The sequence below is a fragment of the Magnolia sinica genome, chromosome 2, assembly GCF_029962835.1.
Source record: "Magnolia sinica isolate HGM2019 chromosome 2, MsV1, whole genome shotgun sequence".
Classification (NCBI taxonomy): domain Eukaryota; kingdom Viridiplantae; phylum Streptophyta; class Magnoliopsida; order Magnoliales; family Magnoliaceae; genus Magnolia; species Magnolia sinica.
Window position 1 is genome coordinate 81,753,464 of NC_080574.1, and position 11,805 is coordinate 81,765,268.

Here is an 11,805-nt window from a genome sequence, read left to right on the forward strand (position 1 = left end):
TAGGCTGGGCATACCTGGATACCGCATTGAGGTGACGAGCCTTAGTGTAGTAACGAAGGTGTGATAGGCGTGCATTGATTGGTGACGAGCCCTTTGCAACGACCTCAAACTATATGATCGTATGAGATGTCTAGGACTGACAACCCTAGAATGGATCACTGTTTGGATGGTGATATGAGGGAGGTATCTTAGCTTCCCAATCCTGCTGTATGAATAGGACTAATAACAACTCGGTAATCATGTTCATGCACCACATTTGCATGTGCTTTGTAGACGTGGCGCACATTGAGGTGGAGTCATGCGTAACGTAAGATGAAGACGCTGAGGGTTTACGCGTGAGGGCACGCATCATTTTGCATCCATCCTTGCATTAACAAGATTACTTAGGATATGTTTAATTGTTCTACTTTATCATTACTGCTTGATTGAACTGATAACATGTTAACCTATGCTTTATTGTTTCACTGAGTTGATCACTCACTCCCACGTTCTGGGGCGGTGTTAAACACCCACTAGACTCTGTCTTAGTTGCTGATGTTGTAGATGTTGATACGACTTCTGAGGCAGAGCGAGAGATTGATAATGATGAGGCTGCTTTCTCTTTCATGCAGTTTTCAGACGGGTTCTAGTGAGCCTTGTTCTAATGCGAGGAATGCTGAATTTCTTTTGGAAATTAAATGATGTAATTTGATACTTGTAATTTTGATAGCAACACTTACATTACGACCTGGTATGTGCATGTATTTCAGGGATTCGCACATGTACACACATATATTTCTTTAAGTCTTCCGCTTGCTTTCTTCACTTATCCCTGAATTATATCGCACTTTGGCTTAATCTATTCCATGTTTTATGCACTAACACGGAACATGCATCCATCATTAAATATGTTGTATAAGTGTGGAACTCGGGAGCTGAGTTATGCTCGACCACTGAATTTCAGGGCGTTACAAGTTGGTATCAAAGCAGATTTTGGATTAAACCGGACCTAGGTTATGGTCACACACTTATCCCCGAATTTCAGGGCGTTACATGAGACCGTAGCTAGCCATTTTCTAGCTGTTGGGCTAGCCATGCAGCAGTTACAGCATGGTTTCTGCACTAATGGCACAACAGCTACACTTCTGCTGAGTCATATTCAGCCTCTCTATATATAAGGGCCACATACACATCATAATGGGCCTCATCATATGGGCCATATATACGTTACGTGGGCCGCATCACATGGGCCTAATACACATCACAATGAGCCTCAAATACAAGTCGCATATACATCACAATGGCCACATCTCAGGGCCTCATATACATCACAGTGGGCCACAACAATGGGCCTCTCACATACAATGGACATCATGGATGTAGAATACATACATCAAGTGAGTCCCACCATCATTGCGGATTTATAACACATACATCACGTTGGGACGCATGGCTGCAGGACATCGTGGATAACATACATAATGGTGGGTCCCACTTGGAATTTAGATCTATTTCATTCTCTTTGTAATGTCATATAACAATCTCTACAGATGGTTGGATGGTATAAATAAAACACATATATCATGTGGGTCCGTCCCTAGATGGTGAGGATGAAACCCATACATCAGGGCCCCACGACATCTGGACAGTGCTGATCAAACACAAACATCAAGGTGAGGCCCCACGTCCAAGATCTGGACGGACGGATGGGCAGTGTGGATGAAACATAACATCATGTGGCCCCCCATCGTCTAGCATGCTTGGACGTTGCAGAAATGAAACAATGCATCGATGGAAGGTCCCACCGTCCAGAATACTGGACAGTGCAGATATAACTCATACCTAAAGGTGGGCCTCACCCTCACACGTGCAACACGTGTGGGGTGGGTCCACGTCTAGAAAATGGACAGACAATGTGGAATAACACATACATCATGGTGGAGTCCATGATCTGGACGGTCTATCAAGGTAAGCCCCATAGGGCACACCGTCCAGAGATGGACGGTGTGAAATATACAACACATATTAAGGTGGGCCCACCCCCCACACGTGCAGTACATGTGGGGTGGGTCCCACACCCTTAAAGCAAACGAGCCAGGTGGGTAAGACCCATACATCAGGTGGAGTCCCACCAGATGGACGGTGTTGATGAAACACCTACATCACAGTGCAACCCACCGTTTAACAATCTAGACAGTGGAGATAAAACACATACCTCATGATGCTGATGTCATTATAGTAAGTGTATAGCTGGCAGCTGGCCCACACCCTCCAACAGGTGAATGGTTAGAAAAAACACATGCCACATGTGGGACGTCCCATCGTCCCATCTGCCTGGATGGTGTGGATTACCACATAAATCACAACAAACCCCACCGCCCTATGCTGGTTTGAACGGTGGGGATAAATACATGCATCAAGGTGGCACCACATGGGTGGGCCACTAGGATCTGAATCAAACTGATATTTGTGTTTCCACCTTCATCCAGGGACACTGGACGTCCAGCGAATGGACGGATGACCTGGAGGAAATACGCACGCCAGGTGGGGTCCATGCAGGTGGTCTAGATGTGTTGTGCACATCAGGTGGGCCATCAACAAGGAAAGAGAGAGAGAGAGAGAGAGAGAGAGAGAGAGAGAGAGAGATGGCGGAGAAGGGAGGAGCTTCGCCACTATGAGCTCCTCAATGTACATGCATGCATCAAGATGGGCCCCAAAATTGTGTGGACCCTAATAAAAATCAAAATCTAGCACCATGAACACCCACCGATTCCGCTTCTTCTAGGCACCTTAGACTCCTTAGCTCCTAGGCTTTCCCTTTAATGGTGGATAATGAAGTATGGATGGCTAGGATGGGAGATTGGGTGATAGGGAGTGGGCCACACTTGAGGTTCTCTTGGAGCTTGGACGATCACCTCCCTTGGATTGCTTGGGATGGAGTGAGAAATTAGAGAGAGAGGAGTGGTGTATATGACATGGGAAGCATGGGTCTCATTGACTTTTAGGATGAGAGGAATGGGCTAAGCATGGGTTGCTTTGACTTAGTGAAGAGAGGTATGGGTGAGTGATGGGCTGTGATGGTTTGTAGAGATTCTCTTGGGATTCGCAACGCGCAGTGTTTTTCTCAAAATAAACACAGGCCCACAACTCCTGGCCTGCGTATCGCAATGGCGCACAAGACACGGCGACGGCGCGATCGCGATAGTACACGTCTCGAGTTGAGTTGACTCAGATATACGGGATGCGACATAGGGTCGTGCGCAAACGCCGATTACAGATCGCGGGTTGCTGAAATTTGTTAGGGAGGATCGCGGAAGTCTACGGAACGGTACAGTCTAGGATATGAGTCTTACATTATCCCTATGGCTAGCTTACCCAATTGACCTCATTGTCGAGTAAGTCAGAAAGAATGTAAAATTTTGTAAGTACAAGTGAATGAACTGATCCATACTAGCCAAGTCAATGAGAGCATGAATACATGTATTATGTCAGCTCAGGAGCTTAATGCCAAGTACAAGAAAAGGGCTAATAAACATCAATGTCATAAATTATCTGAGAATCATGAGCTAAGTCCCTTGAATAACTCGAGGATGATTTTTTTTTTGTCAAGTGGAGGGGTCTGATGTAGAACGTGTCACATATATATTCCTAGCATGATTGGACCAAAAGAAGGGAGATCATAAATTAATCATAACTTTTAATCCAGGTATCGTTTGCACCTAACCGAGTATCATGAACCGAAGTAGGACGAGAACTCGAGGACGACTTCTTTTGAAGTAGAGGGGACTGATGTAGAGTGGATCATAGAAACTATCATGTACAAGATGGGCCAGAGAAGGGTCAATTGGAGGCAGAAGTCATCAAGATCGTCAGAACCTTAAAACATGCATATCTCGCAAACCGGAATGACTTACTTGATGTATCATATATGATTTTGGGTTAGGATGAACTACTTTAGCCAACCAAACTAGCAGCCATGTTGCCCATGCCGAATTTGCAAAATTCCATCAATCGATGGTCGAATCCCTGTTTATTTCTATTTTTTACTATTTTTAGTAAGTTTAGTTTAATTTTAACTCTTCATCTGTTAGGCTTTAAGAGTTATGTCCAACATAAAAAGTGTTTAGAAAAATTATGAGAATAATGTGGTTAAGCCACATAGGACACTTACTATAAATAGTAAATTTACTATTTATAGTAAGTTACGAATTTTAGGGAGTTTTTTTGTAGTTTAATTCCAAACTTCTTCCAAGGCTTGGTATCCCTATTTAAAGGGTTATAGACTTGTTTATTTCAATCATCAATCAATTTACAAATTTTCATAAATATTATTTCTATTTTCTTGCTAATTTTTCCTCTTAGATTCGAGAAGTCTTTGTGAGGAGTCCAGAGAGGCTTCATGGATTCGAAGTAGTTATCCTTGAGTAAGACGATGATCAACCTCATCATGTTCATCCATGTGTCATGCTTGGGTAGGCTAGCAACACTCAATTTATGAGTGTTATAGGATAAACTTTGATTCATGATTCGTGGATGCTTGTTCTTTTTATATAATATTGGATAGTTTTCATTTCCAACAGTTTAATAAATGTCCACCAATCCCATAAGCAATTTAAAAGTAATTTATAATTGCCTGTGCATGTCCATTGCACTCTGTCGAAGTATCTAAGAATTACTATTTCTTAGATTGCTTTTTTTTTTGAGAAATTGTCTTCTATGAACTTTACTTTTAACTGACCATCTTAACTAGACCTTGAAAACTTTATTTTTTATTTCTAAACCTTTGTTGTATGGATTGTCTTTTTTCAGACTAAAATACTCATGTTTTTTGGGTTATATTCCTTTCATTCAAATATACCCAAAAACCCAAAAACCCATCTTCTTCTCTTCTTTTTTCTTCATGAAATCCTGAGTTGAATATTCAGTTATTGTCATTTTACATTTGCAATTTTTCTCAAGGTTTTGTTCATTACTTTAAACCGGTCGCACTAATAAACTTCAAATCTTTTAGATTTTATCCCCAAGGATTTTTTGCAATCTTTCTCAAGGTTCTGTTTTAAAATCGTGTTTCACTTCACCGCACTCTTCTTCTCCTTCTTATACTCATGTTTCACTAGAACGGTGTCTGTGGGAGGTAAGAATGAAGAATAAATGTAATTTTTTTGCAGTGAAATTGACTGGTGAAAATTCACCGATTACATGTGAATATTGGTTGAGTACAGGTGCAAATTCATTAAGTATAATGAATATTGATTGAGTAAATGTGCAAATTCATCGAGTACTCTATCAAATTCACAGAATATAGGTGATTGATCGAGTACAGGTGAATATTGATCAAGTACATGTCTAAATTCACCAAGTATAGGTGATTAACCAAGTATAAATAAAATTTCACCAAGTACAGGTGAATACGGGCCGAGTACATTAAATTTCATCAAGTACATGTGAATATTGATTGAGTATAGGTGAAAATTTACTAAGTACAGGTGAATATTGACCAAGTTCTCTCTTACGGTATGCTCTTATTTTGTAACAATTCATTGATAATTTTTTAATGTGTTTTTTATCAATTAGTGCTACGAAAATCATCGTATGCTCTTATGGTAAGGAGTTAATATGTGAAAATAATGTATACATGTATCCTCTGCTTTCCTATCCTTCTTCAACTCTTCCATCTCCTTCTTCAAAATTTCCCTCTCCTTCTTCAACTATTCAACCAATTCATATCCCTCTCCCTATCCCTCTCCCTCTCCTTTCCCATCTTCTTCATCATCCTCATCTTTGTCTTCCCCATCTTCCTCCTCATCTTCTTTGTCTTCTCCATCTCCCTCTATCATCCTTTCAATATAACCCACTTTAATGCCCTATAAAATGTAACAATATATATATATATATAAGATATAATATATCAAAGAAATTAATAATCTTCAACAGAAAGAGATTGCATGACATCTTACCTGAAACTTTTAACAGATCAAACGAATGGCCTCCATCTCTAGTTCTTGATTGGTGGGTTCTAAGGTAAAGATTACTTTGGTCTGCTAAAAAATTCTTTTCAAGTTCACATATAGAATCTATATATTAAAATAAGCGATTGAATAACTTGAAATAAATTGGCTTATGTCTTCACTCTCAAAAATATTGTATATTGTGTTGTACCTTCAACCCTTCCAGCCTCGATATTGAATGAAGTGTGGAATTTGGAATGGAACAAATGAGATCACATAGTCCCTAAGGGTCAGTACTCTTTTAATAGCCCACATGTTACAATGAAATTGCATAAGCTTAAAAAACTATAGTTTAATATAAACACTAGTTATGTTGAATAAGGAAAGATTTCTTACTTGTAGTGGAAAGATGCAGCAGTAGATATTATAGGTTTCCTTATCCCATGTGATACCCTCACGGCTCCTTCAACCCCTTCACTCATTGTCTTGAATGCCAAACTACCCTAAGGATACCTATTAAACTCTTCTAAAGAGTCAACCAAGTTAATGTACTCCAATTTGCATGTATATTTGTTATTAGTTCCCCTAATAAACTACTCTACATATTAATAAGGTAACCTTCATGACATTTTCATACTTATCGGTGTTCAAGTACTTCTTTCTTATTGACTTCTTTGTAATCTCTATTTTTGGTATAGAAATGTCTCTAGTCTTAAGCCCTATTATAAGGGCGAAGTCCGTCTCCATAAATTTCAAAATCTTCCCATGTATCTCAAATACAAGATCACCTCTATGTCTAAAAAAAAAAACAAAAAAAAAGTACATGCGATAGAGCTCTTATAAATCTAAATGATAGAATGTCTAACAAGAAAGAAAATGGAGATTGTTAAAATAGACTTAACCTAGTCTCATTATTCTCTAAACCACTCTTGACTTTAGCAAATAACCATGTTAATGAACATTTCACGGATAGGTTTGGGATCCAAAAATCATTTACCTTCTTTGGAGACTCTTCAAAATTTATAAAGATGAATAAATTTTAAAATATATTACAAATAGTTCAAAAGTTCATAATAAAGTTCGCCGAGTACTCATGAAAATTGACTGATTACAGGTGTAAATTCACCAATTATAGGGTAAATATTGATCGAGTACAATTGCAAAATCACCGAGTGCAGTTGAAAATTGACCAAGTACTAGTGCAAATTGAGCGAGTACTTGTCGAACTTAATCGAGTATAGTTGAAAATTGACTGAGTACATGATGAAAATTGACTGAGTGCTCGTGAAAATTCACCATGTGCAAGATGAAAATTGACCGAGTACTTGTGGAAATTGAACTAGTACTCGTGAAAATTGATCGAGTACAGGGTGAAAATTAACCGAGTACAAGGTGAAAAAATTACCGAGTATAGGGTAAATATTAACTGAGTACATGTGCAAAATCACCAAGTATAGGCGCAAATTCACCTTTCACCGTTTCACCATTTAAAACATCCGTACAGTTTAAGGTTTTAGGTTTTAGGGTTTAGGGTTTACAGAGGAAAATTTCTCCGATTTTACCTACAATGCGTAGCTTCTTGGACAAATTCACAATCTTCTTCCTCTTTTATCTCTTTAAATCCATCTTAGGAAGAAAATGAAGTGGAAATTTCAAGAATAAAAATGAGGAAACTATTTGAAGAAGAAATACGAAGAAAGGAGATGATTTTGGGATAAATACGAAGACACGAGAAGATAGGTTTTTAGAATAATAAGAATAATTTTGTTAAGAAAAAGTCCCAAAGTTTAGAAATAAAAAGTAAAGTTTTGAAGATTTAAATAAGCTACTTGGTTAAAAGGAAATTTTATAGAGTGAAACTTTTACTTCTTTTTGTTTTTTTAACCTTTAGAAAAGATTGGTTATCCCCGCGAGTAGCCAAAATCGTTGTTCAGCGGTCCTCGTGGGTGGGACCCAGCACGGTAACCGGATAATTCACCAGGGTTCTCACTTTGAATGGACCATGGATTCATGATGTAGAATCCAAACAAATTAGACTATCCGTGGGACCCACCAAAATCGGATCATCTGGGTCCCGTCCGTGGTGGTGATCCCACGTAATACAATTACACGTGGCCCCAAAGAGCTCCTCGTTTTCTACAACATCCCGTCACACGTACGAAATACGGAATCACCTCAATCCTGTTATATAAAAAAGAGTGGAATTTTGATACTCTGGCCGAGAGGGATGAATGATCCGCAGACACTTAGAAAACACGTGTCACTTAAGTAATTTGAATTTTTACCGAATTACAATTATTCAGCCATGATGATCCAAAAATTACAATTATTCCGTTATCGGATTATCAGATTGGTGGACATTTATTGGACGGTTGAGAATGAAAGACATCCAATGGTCGTATTTCAATAAAGTAGTGTCCATGAATCAGATAATAGGATTGCTCAATCAATCTGAGTTTAGGACAATAACTTAAACTACAGTGATCTCCGTAGTCTAGTCGGTTTAATTTAACACATGCCATCTTGACCATTTCTAAGTGCCTGCTTACCAAGCGCCACACACGGCTCGAGTATCAAATAACCTCCTTCGAAGAAAAAAGGAATAGATATTTACACCCACCTTGTGCAGTGAGAGACCTTTAATTTCAAGTTTTGGTAATAAAAATGCACTCTCTTTTAACCAGAAAAAAAAAAAAGAAAAAAAAAAAAAGAAAAAAAAAAAGAAGAGAGAGTAAACAAAAGGGATGTATCTACAAAAAGACTGGGTATAAGTACTATGCAGACAAAGCGATAATGACGAGACGACAAATTGACCAAGACTCGTTTTTCTCTCCCTCAGACGCAAACGTTGTATCTGCGTACTCACGCAAATATCGTGCCTAATTGCCGCCTCTTTGTTTTTTTTTTTTTAATAATTATTTTTCTATGACGAAAATACCCATATGCCGTCCTTAGCTATTTTCTAACCAAGGGAGCAGGTGCAGGCGTTCCACTTTTTTAAGTGACGAAATTGCCCATAGTTGGTTTTCTTTTTTCATTCCTTATTGGATCTAACAAACCATCATCGAAGACGTTTACCGTATTACGCGTACGTATACGCATATATATGACTATTCCCTATCTAAGGATGATGTCGTAAGAACGAAGGGGGCGGGTGCGGTTTGGGTGGATCCCTAACTGTGGGGCTACTGTAATGTTGTGCCTTAACATCCACACCGTCCATCCATTTTGACAGCTCATTTTGAGGAATGATTCAAAAAATCAAGTAGATCCAAATCTTAGGTGGTCCACACGACGGGAAACAGAGTCATTATTGAATCCCCACCATAAGAATTTTCATGGGGCCACAGGAATGTTTATTTGCCATCCAAAACTTTTGTAGCCCAAGAGAAGCTTTTAATGGTCGATTACCCCTGTTTCCTTTATCACGGTGTATCCGGGATTTGGATCTGCTTCATTTTTAGTATCATTCCCAAAAATGAGTTTTCAAAACTGATGGATGGTGTGAATATAAGGCACATATATCACAGGAGGCCCATGTTCAGAGATCCCACCCACCTCAGTTCTACCCAAACCGGGCTGGGGCTGACTTTTTGCTGACGAGGATGGACGACTTTGTATGGATGAGATCCACCCCCATTCATCTGGTACATCACCCCTGTTAGGCTTTGATCCTGAAAATCACGGTAATCTGAAAAAGAAAAAATAAAAATAGCAAGTTCATAGTTACGTGGTCTTTATGAGAAGAGTGGTATGAATGAATTGGATAGCGTGTTATTATCACAGTATATTTAAGTTGGGCCACATGTGACACTTGTATCAAACAAGGGACCTGGACCTACTGGATCTTCGAGATGAGTGGTCGATGGTACCGTTAAAGCAATCATCATAACATGTACGTAGAACCCACGTGTGGCGACATTTTTAAAAAGTTCTACTATGAGTAGAATTCCATCACACTTCTACGTCTTCCTCGTGGGGGATAACTATTCGGACTTCTCACGTTGCTACTCGAATCCACGGAGAAAAAAATAAGAAAATAAAATAATTTTAAAAAATTTCTAAATCTATTGGTAATTGAAATAAATGAGCTTATTACTCTTTAAATAAAGATACTAAACCTTGGAAGAAGTTTCGAAATTAAACTATAACTAAAACTCTTAAAAATCATGACTTACCATACTATTTATAGACGGTCATGATTCCCACTAGACCTCATGGTTTTTTGCCAAAAGAAGTGTCCAATTTGGCTTAATCATGCTATTCTCCTAATTATTCTAAGCACTTTTTATGTTGGACACAACTCCTAAAACCCAATAGATGAAGAGTTACAATCAAACTAAAACTTACTATAAATAGTAAAAATTAAAATAAATAGGGATTTCAACTGTCGATCTAGTGGAATTTCAAAGATTCAGCATGGGAAACCTGACATAGCAGGGTTGAGTGGCATGTCGGATAACTCATTCTTGTTTCCAATATACGCCCATGCCCGTTTTTAAGTTCTGACGGTCCGTATCACTTTCACCTCAGATCGGGCCTTTTTCTGGTCCATCTTGGCCATGAATTATCCGCGACCCACTCTACATCAATCCCCCCCACTTCAAAAGAACTCATCCTCAAGTTCTCATTCTACTTAGGTTCGTGATACTCGGTTAGGTCTGCGACATTGAAAGTACGTGAGATCTCCATATCATCTGAAAGTTCCATAATGTAAGCGTTGTCATTAATATTTTGGAGGATCGGTACTGGTCCAATTTTCTTGTTCTTCAATTTGTTATATGTCTCAGTTGAAAATCTTTCCTTGCGTAGATGGACCATAACTTGGTAAACTTTGAGTACAATGTATAATGGAAATACAATATCGATAATCAAAATCTCCAAAAGTTGGCTGTACGCTCCAAGCTCAATTCTATTGCGGCTTCCTAGCGTCACCTGCACGCAACGGTCGTGCATAAGCTTATAGAAAGTTAGAGAATGGTGAGTGTGTGCGCAATATAAGCGTGCTCAAAATGCAATATCGGAGTAATGTGGAATATACTGGTAAGTCCATGAATGCAATCAGCTGTACCAAGGTTATGCCATGCAAGACATAAATGCTATCAACCATATCAAGACCATGCAATGTAAGGCACGAATGATGTCGGTCATACCAAGGCCATGCGATGCGAGATGCAACTCAAGCATACCAATCCTCATCTGAATCTACATATCAATGTAGCTCATCACTGGAGCATCAAATATTAGTATAGGTCTTACTCTAGATAATCACCGGGGTTTAGAACACTCTAAATGGCACTGCCACTTTCCCAGGTGCGTAGTCCAAGTGAGCGTAAGAAACCTCACTATTCACCTGGCCAATAACCTAGCAATACCTATCCGGCACGTCGATAGCGGACCCATTTACGAGCTAGTCATACTCAACCTAGCAATTGCCCCCTACCCTCAGGCGGGTAAGGTCACACCCTCTTCCAACCGACCACGACACAGTGGGAGACCTAGCCTCCCGGTATTCGGCCCTCGTGCGCTCATGTATCCACTCAGTCTCGATGTTGGAGCCATCCTCTGGTACCATCAGGTTTACGAATTTTCACCTAGGGACATCTATAGTGTCCCAATGCTAGTAACAGTATTTTTGGTGTTCAATCCTGCCATCTACAATATACCTGTGGAGGTTGTGGCCTTGATGTCGCTAGGGCATATAGAAATCATATCACACAAATGCGAGATGCATAAATCATACTATCCAGTCATACAACAATCCTACGCGTACTGCACGCTCATGTGGGCAACTCCTTCTATCAGGGAGTCCCATAATAATCCACCCAATGGCATGTGCTATGATCAATCACTCCCCATATCAAGCATACATATGATG